Genomic DNA, 18,065 nt, shown 5'->3' with positions numbered 1-18,065 from the left:
CAAAGTTTGAAGTTGGACATCAGTCTGCCACCCATCACCCTCATGCCCTGTAAAACAGCTCCAGAGGTGCTCCTTGATACTCCCAGGAATTTACAAGATACAGTTTAAAATCTACTAGTCAAAATCCATTAAGACTTTTATTTGTGGATAAAAATTTATTTATTTTTATTACAAAACCAACAGTTAAAGCATAATTTGGGGAAGCTAACTGGTAACAGTGGGTGAGAATCTCCATGAGCATTAAAACCAAATAAGAACAAATTAAAAAAATAAGTGGCTGAGCTGAGCGTGGTGGCTCACGCCTGTAATCCCAGCATTTTGGGAGGCCAAGGCGGGCAGATCACTTGAGGTCAGAAGTTTGAGACCAGCCTGACCAACATAGTGAAACCCCATCTCTACCAAAAATACAAAAATTAGCTGGGCATGGTGGCAGGTGCCTGTAATCCCAGCTACTCAGGAGACTGAGGCAGGACAATCGCTTGAACCCAGGAGGCAGAGGTTGCAGTGAGCCAAGATCGTGCCATTGCACTCCAGTCTGGGTGAAAGAGTGAGACTCCACCTCAAAAAATAAAAATAAAAAAACTAAAAAATAAGGGGCTGGCATGGTAGCTAACATCTATAATCTCAGCACTTTGAGACGCTGAGGCGAGAGGATTGCTTGAGCCCAGGAGTTTAAGTCCAGCCTGGAAAAACATAGTAAGACCCCATTTCTGCTGGGCATGGTGGTGCACACCTGTAGTTCCAGCTACTTTGGAAGCTCAAGCAGGAGGATTGCTTGAGCCTAGTAGTTCAAGGCTGCACTGAGCCATCATTGCACCACTGCACTCCAGCCTGGGTGACAGTGAGACCCCATCTCTTTAAAAAAAAAGAGAGAGAGAGAGAGGGAGAGAGAGAAAAGATAAAAAGAAAAAAAGAGGTGAATTCTAAGTAGAAACAGTCCACTAGATCCATCTTCAGAATCTGTATCAGTCACCTCACCACATTTTCTCAAAAGCAATAAATCTTAACGACAAGGAAAACTCGAAAATTAATCGTACTTTGTTGAAGTCACATAGGGCAAGGTTTAAACGTCTATCTTTCTTACATAAGAGTCCTATATAATATCTTTCTTATATAAAAGTCTGGCCAGGCATGGTGGCTCATGCCTGTAGTCCTAGCTACTCGGGAGGTTGAGATGGGAGAAATGCTTAAGCCTGGGAGGTCGAGGCTGCAGTGGGCCCTGATAAGGCCACTGCACTCCAGCCTGGGTGACAAAGTAAGACCCTGTCTCAAGAAAACCTTTTTATGCAATTTGACACAATAGAATAAAAAGAGAAAGTTTTCAGACAAAGTTCGAGCATTAAGGTTGACAACTCAATCAATTTAAAGAAACACATAATAAAGGACACATCTGTAAGTATTTTAGAGGAAACAGATTATTGTTGTAGAGTAAAAGGCCAAATTATTGTCCTAAACAAAAATACGCATATGGTACCACAATCATCAAAAACTTGAAACTAGCTGGTTAGTTAATTCATTGGTTGACAGTAATTATACCAATTGGCTTGATTTGGTTGTTTTCACATCTTATAAACATAAGCTTAGTAAATTCCACAGAGAAGGAAAAAAAATTACTGAACATTCATTCAACCATTGGGAAAAGCTTTTCATATAATGAACGGGCCCTCTATAGAGAAAATGCCCATACAAAAAATTTCCATTATATGTTAAGGAGATACCACAATATGAAATTTTGTGTTTCAATAAAATTTTTTTCTAAGGAAGCATAAAATTAATATTATATATATCCATAGTTTCTCAACCCTGGTTGTACATGAGATTCACCAGAGAGATTTAAAAACTACCGATACCCTAGCCCTGTATCTCAGACCTACTGAATCAGAATTTTTCAGAGTAGGACATTAGTACCAGTTTTTTTCCTTCCTCAGGTGATTCTAATGTGTAGATGGGGTTGAGAACCATTGATACAGAGTCTTCAATCAACTGATTATGGATACTAGGTTGTCAGGTGTCAACCTGAACAGACCATTTATTTTTTATATCATTTATGCCTGTGAGTTTGGGCTACCGCTATTCATAACTATTTAACAATGATGGTTAAGGCTGGTTTTTGATAGTTGTCTGGTTGAACTATCGCTGCCTGAAGAAGCAGCACTCTGTTCTCCCTTATGAGATTTAACTTTGTTGTGAGTTTTTATTTTTTTGGTGGTTCCTTCACGGGCTATGAATGTGGTTGCTTTGAAGTTACAGGTTCAGAGAGCTGAAATTGCTGTTTCAAGAAATACATCTGGTTTCAGTAGATAAATACAAACTCACTCCCATGGAAAGTATTCCATCAAGCAAAGTGGAATTACAAAAATAATACCAGTTGGTCCCAAAATAAGTAATTATGGCCCTAATTTATAACATGTCAAATAAACCACAAAATGATTACTTGTGCTCAGAAATATTTTGAAAAAAAAAAAACATAGTCTACAAATGTTTTGGGTGATAAATTTTAAGTATTGGTGTAGTAACATTTTATGTAGCTACTTTATTTACATATATGAACCACGGAGCCAGAAGACGGTGTTAGGGGGAAACAGTTGCTGATTTTTATGGTGATTTGGAAGTTTGGAAACTGAGTCCCAATTTCCTTTACAGTCTTTTTTTTTTTTTTTTTTTTTTTTTGAGACAAGAGTCTCGCTCTGTTGCTCAGGCCGATCTCGACTCACTGCAACCTCTGCCTCCCCGGTTCAAGTGATCCTCCTGCCTCAGCCCCACTAGTAGCTGGGATTACAGGCACGCACCACCACGCCCAGCTAATTTTTGTATTTTTAGTAGAGACGGGGTTTCGCCATATTGGCGAGGCTAGTCTTGAATTCCTGACATCAGGTGATCCACCCGCCTCGGCCTCCCAAAGTGCTGGGATTACAGGCGTGAACCACCACGCCTGGCCTCCTTTACAGTCTTAAGTGACTAATGCTATATCTATAAGAGGCTCATAGACATGGAATTTCTCTCTACATAGGGAGATGAGTTATTTTCAAAATATACAGGATACCCTCAGAAATGGAAACATTAGAAGCTCTCAGCAGTAATCAGAAGTCAGGAAAAGCAGAGTCAAAAAGTTGATACAACATATTTCGAACATTTTGTTTCAATTCGTATCATAAACAAAAAATTCATTCACTAATCTTTGGATATTGGGTCATGATTGGAGTTCTATGTTATTTTTCTTGGTTAATCCACATCCAGATTTCCTGCTTCCATTTCTTAAAGAAGAGCAGGGCCTTATTAGAGCCTGTGAAAAAACCTGAATGCAAAATCATTCTAGAAATTTTTACTGTACTCTTCAAATCTCTTATCACTATGCCACACCTAAGTGCTCATCCCTCTTTCTTTTGTAATTTGCTTGTTCATGTTGCTTTTTTAAAAGCTTTACAGTATTTTTATAAATTGAGATAAAATTCACGTAAACTTCACCATTTTAACACTTTTAAAGTGTACAATTTGGTGGTTTTTATATATTTACAATGCTGTGCATTCACCACCTCATTATCTAATTCCAGAACATAGCCCTCACCCCAAAAAAGAAACCCTTCATCCATCATCAATCACTCTCTATTTCCCCTACCCCACTTCCCTGGCAATCACTAATCCACTTTTTGTTGATATGCATTTGCCTATTATGGACATTTCATATAAATCATACAACATGTGGTCTTTGTATCTCACTTCTTTCACTTAGCATAATGTTTTCAAGGTTCATCCATGTTGCAGCATGTGTTGATATATTTTTTTTAACATTACTTACTTTTATGGGCCCATATAGTAATCAACTTAGTTTGCACAGAAATATCATTCTTTGTTTAGCACTCATATTACATCAGTTTATGCAATATTTCATTAAATCAAAAATTACAATACAAATCACAAAAGTACAATGGTACTTTGGGAGGCCAAAGCGGGTAGATCACCTGAGGTCAGGAGTTCGAGACCAGCCTGGCCAATATGGTGATACCCTGTCTCTACTAAAAAAAAAGAGTGGCCGGGAGCGGTGGCTCAAGCCTGTAATCCCAGCACTTTGGGAGGCCGGGACGGGCGGATCACGAGGTCAGGAGATCCAGACCATCCTGGCTAACACGGTGAAACCCCGTCTCTACTAAAAAAATACAAAAAACTAGCTGAGGCAGGAGAATGGCGAAAACCCGGGAGGCAGAGCTTGCAGTGAGCGGAGATCCGGCCACGGCACCCCAGCCTGGGCGACAGAGCGAGACTCCGTCTCAAAAAGAAAAAAAAAAAAGTACAAAAATTAGCCAGGCATGGTGGTAGATGCCTGTAATCCCAGTTACTCAGGAGGCTGAGGTGAGAAAATCGCGTGAACCAGGGAGGCGGACATTGCAGGGAGCCGAAATAGCACCACTGCACTCCAGCCTGCGTTTCAGAGCAAGACTCTGTCTGAAAGAAAAAATAATAATACAATAGCAAAGTACTACTGGCATACACTAGACTGTAACCAAACACGACTGTAAGCATGCACCTGACCTAGTAACAGTCAAGTATACAAATTTATTAAGATGACAGCTATTTCCCACAGCGGTCTCTGTGTCTGAGCCACAACCAGGATGCGTTTCAGAGAAGGAGAGCACTGGTTAACCCAATGAGTTGTTTCAGTGTTGGGCAGTATTTCATTAGGCAGAACAGAGTCAGATGCATGCAGAGGGGCAGAGAGGTGATAAGTGTCTATTATACAACCTAACACAGCCTCAACTTGTTCCCAAGAGGAAGTTTTCTAGTGTCTTCAAAAAGAGGCAAGGATGTGCTCCCGTAAAGACAGGTATATCCTCTGCCTCTATAAAAGCTTTACCATGCTTTACTATCTTTCAAGAAGCAACTCCAATGTGCCCTTCTCTACAAAGTCTTCCCTAACCCTCAAATCTTCACAGCGCCTGCCTGCTCTCTCTTCTTCTGTTTAATTCCCCAAGTACTTATGCATCTTTACGGTAGTTAGAATTGGTATGACAGCCAGCCATACAATGTCCTCTCTTCCATACCAGGATGTAAGCTGCATCGCAGGCACGTTCTGTGTCTTTACACGTCCTGCTGTCACCAGCACCAGAAAAGAGATGCTCAAAACACAATCTTCACACAAATCCTTACACAAATCTTTTAATAAGAAGTAGAAGTTCAGTAAATATTCATTAAATTAATAAATGAATGAGCACATGAATTAAATAATTAATTAATTTCATGCAACGTCTTACCTGGCTACAGCAATTCCCCCTACTCGTCAATGTGCGGTAAATGAAGGAAGGATGTGTATGTGATGGGGCACAGTGGTGGGTGAATGAAGAAAAAAAAATCAGCTATTCCATGTGCCTAGCATGCATCAGAAATTGTGACTCTTCTCCAGATGTTCAACAGACACCACCTTCAAACAGGACATTGTTAGATAATGACACTTTCTGATGTCCTTTGATGTAGAGCACATTAAAAATATTATCAGAGAGAGAATCTTTCTGTTCAAAATCCCCCAACGTCTTCAACTGTTTATTTAGTTTTCATCAATTAAATTATTACACCATTTCAAGGGGTGACTTTTTATATACACTGGAAAGGTACTCATAAGAAAATAGCTTCCAAATTGGCAATTTTTAAAAGCAAAGCCACTGGTTAGGTGAGGAATGCATAAACAACCCCAAAAGCAGCACTGAATACTTTTCTTTGGCTGTATACGACTGAAAAACTGCCAAGTTCATTTTGATAAGCCTTTGTTAAAAACAATAAACATGCCTGAGCTTGCAAACCATGCTGTTTTGAAGAGAAAGCAATTGAGGGAATTAGAAAATGCTTAAAACTGGAATGTCTGATTAAAAAGAAAAACTATTGTGGAAACGGATTTACCAATAAGTTGTAACACTGTGCAGTCTATAAACGTGGAGGAAAGTGGGGGACAAAATGTAAAGTGAGACAAAACAACAACAGAACACCATCTTCATAACTAAATAAAAAGCTACATCTTATAAACTGATTTAATTAGTCTCCAATACTAACACGGTACCATTAACAGTCTTAAGAAAACAAATCATCCCGTGCTTCAAGTTTAGTCACGACGGTGATGTCCCTGCAATAAAGGAAATGTAATTTCATTGACTCCAAATGAACATATATTAAATAACCAAATGTGGGAACTGCAATTCATTTACAGTAAAATGTCAGCTCATAAAAGTCAAAGTAACTTCACCTGAATTTGTTTTTTGTTGTTGTTGTTTTGTTTTTGTTTTTCCATGATTATAAGATTCTCAGAATCGTAGGATTGGAAGGAAGATAGTTTGGATCACTTATGTTTATTTTCCTGCTTAGGTAAAACTGAAATTCTCTTGTATCTGTCTAAGAAATCCTGGAAAAATTCTAATGAATAAATTGTAACTTGATCTCTATAGGATCAAAGTTCTTTGTTTTGTTCATTGACACATCCCAAATGCCCAGAACAGCACTAGGCATACAGCAGGCACTCAATAAATATCTGCTAAATTGAAATAAATTGAAAAATATGCAGTGCAATGCAATGTTAAATAAGTCAGTTTGAAATTCCTTTCTTAGCTTTGTTTTGGTCATAGTATTAATCACAACAAACAAACAGTCCTCATATAAACCACTTCAACACTATAATTCATGTTTTTACTTCTGATCAATCATTACCATAGAGGGTGCTGAGAATCAGAAAAGACTCCAAGGAAAGATGGGAGTAGACTTACTCCCGTCTATTTGGACTAATTTTCTTCTTCTGGGCATTCACCTGAGATATATCTGCATATCCATAATATAAATAATTTAAAATATCACTTAAAATTAAAGGTTTGCATCTTTAAAAATTGTGCCACAAAAGCAATTTGATTAAATCAACTTCTCATCTATTTCAGAATCCCATCAGTTAAAAAAACAAACATAAAAAATAAGAACAGGAAAATGATATGATTAGGTGATGCTAGTCATATTATTTTTGCTCAAAACGCCTAGAGGCAATATGCCTTGGAAAACTGAGTTAGGTTGGAATGAGATCTGGATTCTAGTGTTGATTTCATCACCAGTTAACAATATGAATTCAGCCAATCCTTGCCAACCTGGATCTGAGCTTCCGGGGCTGTAAGGTGAAGGGTTTCAATTTAGTAGATGGTCTCCAAAGCCTTTCAGTTTCAAAGTTTCTCTAAACCCTATAATTATAAGTGACCAAATCCAGTTCACCTAATTACTACCACTACTCTTTTACATCCTTCATTTCTTCAACAAACATCCGGTCACCTTGGGGACGCGGGGGTGGGGGGGATGTCAAACACCATTAGCCATAGTTCGGCATGACATTTATGGAGGGGGAGCGACAAAGTATGCAAGGGCAGCTAGCTGATGATTTTAAATGTTAGTGAGCTTGGACACCTGTGGAGTGAATGTGTTTCTGAATTTGAAAGGCTGGAAGATTTCCCCCCTGGGCTAAGCTGGTGGCGCCGTGGGAGTGCCTAGCTCTGAGCAAAGAAACAGGTAGCATGAACTAATTAGAGGCTCTTCAAAATGAGAGTGTTTAACCAGTGTCCTGGCAGGACCCGTCTGACTCGACATTTTAAAACATTATGGCCAGGCACGGTGGCTCACGCCTGTAATCCCATCACTTTGGGAGGCTAAAGCGGGCAGATCACTTGAGCCCAGGAGCTCGAGAGCAAACCGGGCGACATGGCGAAACTCTGTATCTGCAAAAAAACAAAAAACAAAAAACAAAAATTAGCCGGGAGTGGTGGCGCGCACCTTTAGTCCCAGCTACTCCAGAGGCTGGGGAGGGAGGATCGTTGGAGCCGGGGAGGCGGAGGTTGCAATGAGCTGAGATCGCACCACTACACTTCAGCCCGGGCGACAGAGCGAGACCTTGTCTCTAAATAAATAAATAGTATGAGAGGTTTAGAATGCTGATGTGTGAAAACAAAAGACTAACCAAATAGCCCCAGGACTTACTGGAATTGTGCTTCAAATTTTGTTAGGAACGGTTTTCCGAGTCCACAATACAGGTATCACAGGTTTCTTTGTGGACAAGAAGCAACTGAGAAATTGAGTTCAATCCACTGAAAGTCAGTGTGTTTGTAATATAAAACACAGGGGAAATAAATATTGTTGTCTGAGGTGGGGAACAGGGGAGATATTTTTAAAATGTACTATAAACATAAAATCCAGAATGAAATCCAGAAGAAAGACGGTCTCTATTCCACCGAGAAGTCTGCATTTGAAAACCACAAGAGATGGAGATCAAAGCCGCTCGTTCTCCAGCCACCTGCCCAAAAACTCGGACGCAGCGCAGACCCAACCCAGAGAGGGCAAGTGGGCACGTGTCTCCCTCCCAACCCAAGCTGCGCGCCGACGCACCCAAGTTAGGGTCCCAGGCTCCCGGCGCGGGATGGGCGCTAGGGCAGCGGAGAATGGAGCGTCCCCGTCCTCCTCCAGCTCCAAGGGCAGCCCCAGCGCCCCGCCGTCCCGCCGCCCTTCCTTGAGGGATGCCCGTGTCACCTGAGCCACCGCGCCCTCTGCACAACCGAGTCAGGGAGAGGGAAGAGGAGGAGCCGAGGAAGCTTCTTGACCCGGTCGCTGGGGATCTGGGAGCCGGGGCCGCCGGCGAGACTGAGCCCGGGACAGCCCAGCGCTCCAGCGCTCCGCAGCCCGCCCAGAGCGCACAGACCACCCCCATGCCCCGCCCGCCCTCCTGCCACACCCGCCCCCAGCCCGGCCCCGCTGCCTCCTCACCTCGCCGGGACCACTGCAGCCCCGGCAGTAGTGGGCCGACATGCCCCCGGGGCGCACCCGCCGAGCCGCGTCCCTGCGCGGTGGCCCCTTCCCGGGCCCCAGGCGGCGCGATCCGCGCTTCGGTGGGGCGGGGAGCGGACTGGGCGGAGGCGCCGGCGAGGCTGGGGCAGGGGGCCCAGCTGGCAACGCCGGGGGAGGGAAGCGTGGCGCGGAAAATCCCAGTGCTCGGCCTTTGAAATGCACCGGCTCATTCAGCCCCGCCAGCTCGGCGGGGCAGTGGGCCTGGCGGGCGAAGAGGATTTAGCGCGGGGATCCGGTCTAAGTGCTGCGGCTTGACTAGGGGCGAGGGGCGCAGCGGGGAGGAACGTCTCGCAGTTATGTAATGCACTGGCTTTCTGTGTCACCAGCCAGACCGCTCTAGGCCTGCCGGACCCTCCCCGGGAAGAGCCATGACCCCTGACCTCGGCAAGCCGAGGGGAACTCGGTGTTCCCAAAAAGAACTTTTCCTCGCAGGGTCAAAGAGCAAGATCTCGAGAAAAAATACAAGGCCTCCTTTAGGTGTATCTGGCAGGGATCTGGACCCTGCTAGCCAATCCTTCCCATTTCACAGCACAGGAAACTGAAGCTCCAGAATGCTAGTGAAAAGCGTTATCTCTTGGAGTCAAAAAGACTTGGGTTCAACGCATCTGAAAATCTCCTAACCTTGGGCAACTTAACTCTCTGAGCCCCACTTTTCCCTGTAAAACAAAGGATAAATAGCGCCCACTTCATGTTGTTTGCTGAGGATGGAATGAGTGAAGTGTAATACAATTCCCCAAACGTTGACTCAAAGCCTGAAAAGGGAGCTGCCAGGACGTACCCGACATAGGACAGGTTCCAGGCGAACTTTCTGTAAAGTCCTCTCCTTGTCAAAAGTAAGCCCTCTGAGCTGACAAGGTCTGGTTCCAATATCTTGGAGCCTACGGCCTCGCTTCTCCAAGAGTGGCCGGTAGACCAACAGCCAGGTCATCACCTGGGTGCTTGCTAAAAATGCGGAATCGCAGGCCCAACCGCGGATCAGAATCTGCATTTTTTTGCAAGATTCCCTGGTGATTTCGCTGTGTGTCAAAATTTCAAAATGAATTAGACTTTTTGGAATTTTTCTTTTCTTTTCTTTTTTGAGAAGGAGTCTCCCTCTGTCGCCCAAGCTGGAGTGCAATGGCGCGATCCTGGCTCACTGCAACCTCCACCTCCCTGGTTCAAACGATTCTCCTGCCTCAGCCTCCCGAGTAGCTGGCATTACGGTCGCGCGCCACCACGCCCGACTAATTTTTTGTATCTTTAGTAGAGATGAGATTTCACCATGTTGGCCAGGCTGATCTCGAACTCCTCGTGATCTGCCCGACAAAGTTACGGGTCAACAGTAGGGAGCATGTGCCATGCAGCACCACAGGTATTTGTTTTTTTCAGTGAAGGAGTCTCACTTTGTTTGTGTTTTAAAGAAGGGGTTTCACTATGTCGCTCAGGCTAGAGTTCTGTGGTGAGATCATAGCTCATTGCAGTCTCGAACTCCTAGGCTCAAGGGATCCTCCTGCCTCAGCCTCCCCAAGCACTGGGATTACAGGCATGAGCCACTGTGCAAACTAGGGTTTTTTTTTTTTTTTTTTTTGTTTTTTTGTTTTTTTTTTTAAATAGCCTAGTAAAGTCCTTTCTCATTTTACCCTCTGGCTATTTTTAGTCTCCACCTCCTCTCAGTTTCCTGCCCTTTAACTATAAATCTGAATTTAAGTCCTATTTTCACTTGCAAAGAAAAACCCTAGGTTAAATCTAAGTGATGATTGTGAATAAATGTTTAAAACACACAAAAGAAGGAACAAATACAGCTTGTAAAAGAATTTATTAGCATTGAAAATGAACCTATAAACGTAGAGGCTGCCCTGAGCCCTGAACTCTCGGCTGTGAAGGTCTTTAGGTTAAAGACTTGAATACCTTCGAGTTTCAGAAAAATGCATCTTTCAGTTAAACATTGCTTTTGGTAGCAAATAAGTCTCCTTTTCCATTTAAATAATGTAGGACAACAGTTTTTAAAGTCTTGGAGACTAGGACACCGCACAAGTGTTCCTTTCATCTAAGTCACCACTTACAGGGGCTCTAGCAAAGACCAAAGCAAATACTGTGTTTATTCTGTTCAATGCTGTGTCACGGATGTTGTTGTTTCATTAGAAGTTCAGATTTCGTGTATCTGACTCAATCTCTGGCAGGATGATTTTCATCCTTTAAGAGTTCAGTAATTGTGGGTTGATGATGGTGATGGTGAGTGCAATGCGTATAGGCAGTGCCAGATATAGACAGGTCACTTCTGTGTGCCTACCCCTTTGGGGTTCCGCACTCAAGACCTGACATAGCTGCTGACGTGGGGGTAGGCAGCATGGAAGTGGAGGAAAGGGAGATGCACAAAGCAAAGCAATCTTCTTTCACTGAGGCTGGAGGGTTGGGGGTGGAGAAAGTTGGACTGCTATCACTGTGCAGGAGGAAAGCAAAGCAAAGGTGGAACCCTAGAATCCAACCTAGGAGAAAAGGGAAGGAGCAACATTTCTTCCAAATAGCACTGTCCAACAGAACTTTCTGCAGTGATGGAAATGTGCTATATTTGCACAGTCCCAACACGGCTATAAAATGTGGCTATTTACATTTTAGTTAATTAATTATAATCATAATTAAAACTGAGGTTTCTTGTGCGTGTTTTGCTTTTTTCTTTTTTACTACTAGTCTGTTGCACTAATCACCTTTCAAGTGCTTCATTCCAAGATGTGGCTAATGTCTACCATACCGGACAGCACTCAAAACATTTTCTTCGTCATAGAAAGTTCTACTGCACGGTGATGCTTAGAGGCCAGGATTTGGGCAAAGAAATGAGCCCAGATACTCAGCTTTTCCAAGTTGTAGTCAGAACCTCATCTGTCCAAAAGCAAGTAATAGAATGAAAATTATACCTACATCATTGAGTCCTTATGATAATCAAAATGAGTTAATCTATAGAATGTATTTAATTCAATGCTTTGCATATTATAAATGTGTAAAAAATATTAATCCTTATTAGTATTAATAGTCTTTTACCTTAAAAATATTGGGGAATGACAAAGATTTTTTCCTTGGCCAAACTTTAGTCAGGTTCCTGAGACTTCTCCTAAGACCATATGTGTATTTCTTTGTAAATTCCAGTTTATCAAAGAACCCGGCGGAATCAGTTTGGCAATAACCTCCCTCCCCACTGACAACTGATCACCCAAGGGTCCCCCATTCTCCACTGTCCTCCAGGTGATATCTAATCACCTTGGCCTGTTTTTAGTAATAATCCTGTTAGGTTGATTTAACTAGAGTGCCATATCCTGTTTTCTTGGCTATAAATTCCCGTTTTCCTCTGCTGTATTCAGAGTGGAGCCCCATCTCTCTACCCTAATGCAAGCCTTCATTGTAGTGGCCCCTCTATCTGTCTCAATGGTCCTGAATAGTCTTCTTTACCATGCTGTAACAAGTGTCATTGAATATTTTTTTTCTTTAACAGGGACATGGCATTAATGGTACATCATTATTAGTTAAGTAAACTTTCGCTGATATGGTCAGCTGATCTGGTACCTCCACATGCATTAATAGTTGTATTCTAACTCTCTCCCTTCCTCTTCTTCCCTGCTCAGAATTGAGTACTATTTGTACTATTCTGGCCTGGAGGCACAGCATATTTTGTCAAATCCCTAGCATGTGTAGCCAATAAATAACAAGTGTGTTAACTAAAATCCTATTGCACCATGGTTCAGTGGAATTAATTTTCAGATAGGATTCTGAGAAGCCTGACACCTTAGGGTACATCCATTATGAAAGGAATTGTTTGTTCCTGTTATTTGGTCAAACAAGAATATGTGGACTCAGTAGAGAAAAACGGGAACATTGGCTACAGATAAGTAATATTTGGGGCGTTCAGGTCAAAATAGAAGCTACTGGAAGGTTGGGGGTTGAAGATGAAACCTTAAGGCTTTTGCCTAAACAGAATTTGAAATTTTATTCTCATGACTAATTAAGATTTTAGGAATAACTACAAACAGCATAAATAAGATGCAAGTATTTTACGTAGTCAACTGTACAGATTAAGGCAATACATGGAAAAGAAAATAGTGAAATTCTTCCTTAGACTCCGATAAACAAATTTTTGAAGAACTGCCTTCTCAAACTCCTGTTCAACTGACTTCTTTAATAACATCGTGTCCTGTGGGCTTGCTGCTTCCTTCCTTCCTTCCTTCCTTCCTTCCTTCCTTCCTTCCTTCCTTTTCTCTCTCTTTCTTCTTTCTTTCTTCCTTTGTTTCTGTCCTCTCGTTCTCTTTCCCTCCCTTCCTTCCTTCCTTCCTTCTCTCTCTCTCTCTCTCTTTCTTTCTTTCTTTTTTTGTTGCTTCTGAGACAGAGCCTCACTCTGTCACCCAGGTTGGAGTGCAGTGGCATCGTCACAGTTCACTGTAGCCTTGATTAGCTAGGTTCAGGTGATCCTCCCACCTCAGCCTCCTGAGTAGCTGGGACTACAGCCGCCCACCGCCACGCCCAGTTAGTTTTTGTATTTTTTGTAGAGACGGAGTTTTGCCATGTTGCCCAGGCTGGTCTCAAACTTGTGGGCTCAAGTGATCCTCCCGCCTTGGCCTACCAAAGTGCTGGGACTACAGCCGTGAGCCACCATGCCCAGCCTAGAGTCCACTTTCTTTATCATCTTTTTTGGTTCCTCTTTCACCAGTCCACTCTTTTCTATGAGCATTTTCTTAGAATTTAGCCCCTATTTCCACTGTCTTTTCTTAATGTTTATTTCCATCCCAGCCCCATGACCGTAGCTAACACCTGCTGTCAACGTCAGTGCCTTTCCAGTTCTGACCTCCCTCTGAACTCCAATTCTTGTTGCCAGATAGCCAGTGAATATTTTCACTTGCATTCTCCCTACACCATCACTTCAGATTTTAAAATATCAGGAACTCAAGTCATCACTACAATCTGCTCTTAGATTCCAACAACTCTCTTCTCCAATGTCACTTAGTCTCTGGTGCTAACATTCTCTCATTTACTATGACTCAAAGCTATGTCATCATTTTAACCCATTTGTCTTTCTGGAGTCATGGTATAACTGAAAGGCATTGAATTTGAAATCAGAAAACCAAAGTAAAAAATCTCATTTCTGCCACTTCTTACCGAGACCAACTAAGCAAATTTCTTTTTTCTTTTTTTTTTTTTGAAACAGAGTCTCACTCTATTGCCCAGTCTGGAGTGCAGTGGTGCAATCTCTGCTCAATGCAAGCTCCGCCTCCTGGGTTCACGGCATTCTCCTGCCTCAGCCTCCTGAGTAGCTGGGACTACAGGCGCCTGCCACCACACCTGGCTAATTTCTTTTTTTTTTTTTTTTTTTTTTTGTATTTTTAGTAGAGATGGGGTTTCACCGTGTTAGCCAGGATGGTCTCCATCTCCTGACCTCATGATCCGCCCGCCTCAGCCTCCCGAAGTGCTGGGATTACAGGAGTAAGCCACTGCACCTGGCCGCAAATTTCTTAACATCCCACCTCTCGAGCATCAGATTTCTTATCTATAAAATAAAATCACCAGTACTATTCAAAAACCATGGATTGAGGCTGGGTATGGTGGCTCATGCCTGTAATCCAACATTTTGGGAGGCTAAGACCAGAGGATCACTTGAGGCCAGGAGTTCTAGACCAGCCTGGGCAACATACTGAGACCCTCGCTCTACAAAAAAATTTAAAAAATTAGCTAGACATGGTGGTGAGCACCTGTAACCCCAGCTACTTGGGAGGCTGAGGTGGGAGGATCTCTTGAGCCCAGGAGTTCGAGGCTGTGATCGTGCCATGGCACTCCAGCTTGAGCGACAGAACTAGACCCAGTCTTTAAAAACAGAAAATAACAAATAAAGGATCGAGCAGCTACATATACCAGTCTCTGTGCTAATTATGTTAGACCCCCAAGGTCTGCACTACTGATATTTTAGGCCTGACAATTCTTTTTTGTGGGGCTGCCCTGCGCATTGAAGAACATTTAGCAGCATCTTTTGTGTTTGCCCATTAGGTGCCAATAGTAATGCCCTAGTTGTGATAATCAAAATTTTTTTCAGATATTGCCAAATATCTCCACTAGGTTAGGTTGTGCAAACTTTTATGTTATTATTTTCTGAAATATGTGTTTGGTTTTATTATTTTATTTCTCCAAATTAAGTGTTCTAATATTATTTAATTTTCATAATATTAAGAGCAACTCTTGGGAGGGAGGGTTGTGAGGAAATTTATTGATATTTTTAGTTCCTGTGCTGTCCCAGGGGGGATAGTGCCTTTCTCTCTGTGTGCTTTGAAGATTACATGAGATGACAAATACGAGAGTGGCTGGCATAGCCTGACCCAGGTCACTGTTTGCAGAATGTGAATGTCTACTCATTCATGAAGCTCTGTGAAGGTGAGGTGTTCTCTGAAGATCACAGGTAGAAGACTATTTTTACAAAAACATTCAATTTAGATTATATTGTTATGAATTATTATTATATGCTAACAAATATTATTTTTGAATTTAAACATCAATAAAGCAAATTTCTTCTGTTATATTTTCTTTTTTTTTTTTTTTTTGAGATAGAGTCTCGCTGTGTCCCATAGGCTGGAGTGAACTGGTGTGATCTCGGCTCATGGAAACTGCCGTCTCCTGGACTCAAGTGATTCTCATGCCTCAGCCTCATGAGTAACTGGGACTACAGGTAAGCACCACCACACCCGGATAATCTTTGTATTTTTAGTAGAGATAGGGTTTCACCATGTTGGCCAGGCTGGTCTTGAATACCTGGCCTCAAGAGATCTGCCCACCTTGGCCTCCCAAAATTCTGGGATTACAGGCGTGAGCCACGGTGTCTGGCCTGTTATATTTTCTTAATAGTTTTTCTCCCTATCTATTGTCACTGATCTCCAGACTCATCTTCCCTCATGCATGGCTCACTAGAACTGCTATACTTCCATTACTTTAGCCTCTTTCCCCACCCAACTATACAGTTAATTTCTTGACACTGTGCCTTATATTCTTTCTACTGGGAACTCTGGCCATTCCTATTCCCCGTATTTACTTCATCGAAATGGGACTCATTTGCCTGTTGGTTGGCCAAAGCCCTCTTCCAACAGCCTCCTATCCACCCTTCATTATCATGTTTCTCAACACTAACTGGCACCCTCTGTCACACCCTCATTCTTGTTCTGTGAAGTCGTCATGCACATTCCTACCCCTGTTCTTTCACCCATACTCTTTCCTATGTCTGGGCTGCCCCTTCCTTTCTGTCTTCTGCCTATGGAGATCTAACGGCATCATTGAAGGTCCAATTCAAATCCCAACTTCTACTGATATCTGTAACTTCCCTTGAAAGGCATTTACAAAAGATGCTTAATGGTTAGAGAGAGGGATGGACAGATGGATAGTTATATGATAAAGCAAATTTAATAAAATGTTAAATCTATAATCTAGGTAGCAACATATAGGTGTTCACTGGATAATCTTTTTGACTTTTTTCTGTTTCAAATTGTCATAATAAAATAAAAATAATTTAAAACTTAAAGATAAAACAAACTTCCCAATTCATTCACAAAGTCTTCTCATCCAACTCTAATGATATTCATTAAGAACCCAAGTTTATACATCAAACAGACTTGAGTTCAAGGCTCAGCTCCCTCTCATGCTAGCTGGGTGATTTGGGGCGAGTTGTATAATAACTCAGAACCTAATTTTCCTCATTTATAAAATGAACATAATAATAACAACCTTTCATAGGTGTTGTGGAGGCTAACTGAGATTTGTACTTATAAAGCACTTAGCTGGCTGGGTGCAGTGGCTCATGCCTGTAAACCCAGCACTTTGGCAGGCCAAGACAGGAGGATCACTTGAGCCCAAGAGTTTGAGATCAGCCTAGGCAATATGGTGAAAACCTGTCTCTATCAAAAAATATTTAAAACTTAGCCAGGCGTGGTGGCACATGCCTGTGGACCCAGCTACTTGGGAGGCTGAGGTGGGAGGATTGCTTCAGCCCAGAAGGTCAAGGCCGCAATGAACCATGATTGTGTCACTGCACTCCAGCCTGGGCAACACAGCAAGACTTTGTCCCAAAAAAAAAAAAAAAAAAAAAAAATGGATACAGTGCTTAGCAGAATAGCTGAAGCATAGTAAGTGCCCAATATATATTAGCAGAAAATACAAATACTCCTCCCTTAAGTGAATAGAGTGTAAGCTATTTGATGGCAGTAACTCTCTCTGTCTCATTTACCATTCCCCCGATGTCTACAGAGTAGAAACTTAAGCTTTGTAGAATGAGTGAATGTTCATTGTATATCACCTTTGTTGTTTACCTCTGTTGCTCTTCCTCTGGGAGACTCATTCAGTTAGTGTTGCTGAAGCATCTACTATGAACAAAGCCAGCAGCCTGAGCAGAACCATTATGGCCCCACACCTAACGCAATACTTTATCCCTGAAATCAAGTTTCTCTAGCTGAGTGCTGCTGTGCAGGTTGGCAGTTCTCTGACCATCTAGGGCTTCTTCTGAGAATATATTTGGAGTAGAAATATATGTTTAAGTGGAGAACAGAAAAGAGAAAAGAGTTACTGGCATTGTCTCCCAACCAAGTTTGGAGTATGAAGAAAAGGAGGTGACACATTCCCTATGGTCTGACACACAGACTTTATGACCTACCCTTTTTGGCTCCCACTGGATCAGTTGGATCTACAGGTTTTAATAATGTTGAACTTGGTTTTCCAGTTAATTTATTCAAAATCTTTTCAAATGACTGTTCAAACTTTTGTCTCATTATTTTCTGAAGTATGTGTTCAGTTTTAATATTCTGTTTCTCCAAATTAAATTTAAATATAATTATTTAATTTTCATAATATTAAGAGCAATTCTTTGGAGAGAAGGTTGTGAGGAAATTCATTGAAATTTTTTAGTTCCTATGATATACCAGGCCCTGTGTATATATTATTTCATTCAGTTCTCATAATACCTGTTTCCAATTGAGGAAAAATACCTCAGAGTGGTTAAGTGAATTGCCCAATATCAGGCAAGTAGTAAACAGTGCCTGTTTATGAAACCAGGTCTGTCTAACTCTGGGGTAGATTGATTGTAAAAATAGTTGGGGTTTTCTCTATCACCCGTATTTTCATATCCTTTGCAATATTCATTCCATAAAGAACCAGGCCTATCTCTATACTCCTTAAGTCAGGCATCATCTTATGATTGCTTTAGCCAATAGGGAAAATAAATGATAGTGGGTCAA

At 42.0% G+C, this 18,065-nt stretch overlaps 1 protein-coding gene across 2 annotated transcripts in view; it reads right to left on the bottom strand.

The window, feature by feature from the left end:
- SLC16A12 (solute carrier family 16 member 12) overlaps positions 1-8,862 on the bottom strand; it is a 99,498-nt gene extending 90,636 nt beyond the window's left edge. Inside the window, exon 1 of one of the 2 annotated variants that reach the window (XM_009214943.4) lies at positions 8,764-8,862. The gene's annotated coding sequence lies outside the window, so the exon portion shown is untranslated. Of the gene's footprint in view, positions 1-8,529; positions 8,678-8,763 lie in introns of those variants that run through there. The other variant, XM_009214944.4, reaches the window with a different exon arrangement.
- Between the last annotated feature and the right edge of the window lie 9,203 nt (positions 8,863-18,065).

This window comes from Papio anubis, chromosome 11 (genome assembly GCF_008728515.1).
Source record: "Papio anubis isolate 15944 chromosome 11, Panubis1.0, whole genome shotgun sequence".
Lineage (NCBI taxonomy): Eukaryota > Metazoa > Chordata > Mammalia > Primates > Cercopithecidae > Papio > Papio anubis.
The sequence above is the reverse complement of the archived record's forward strand: the minus strand, read 5'-3'. Positions and strand labels throughout refer to the sequence as shown.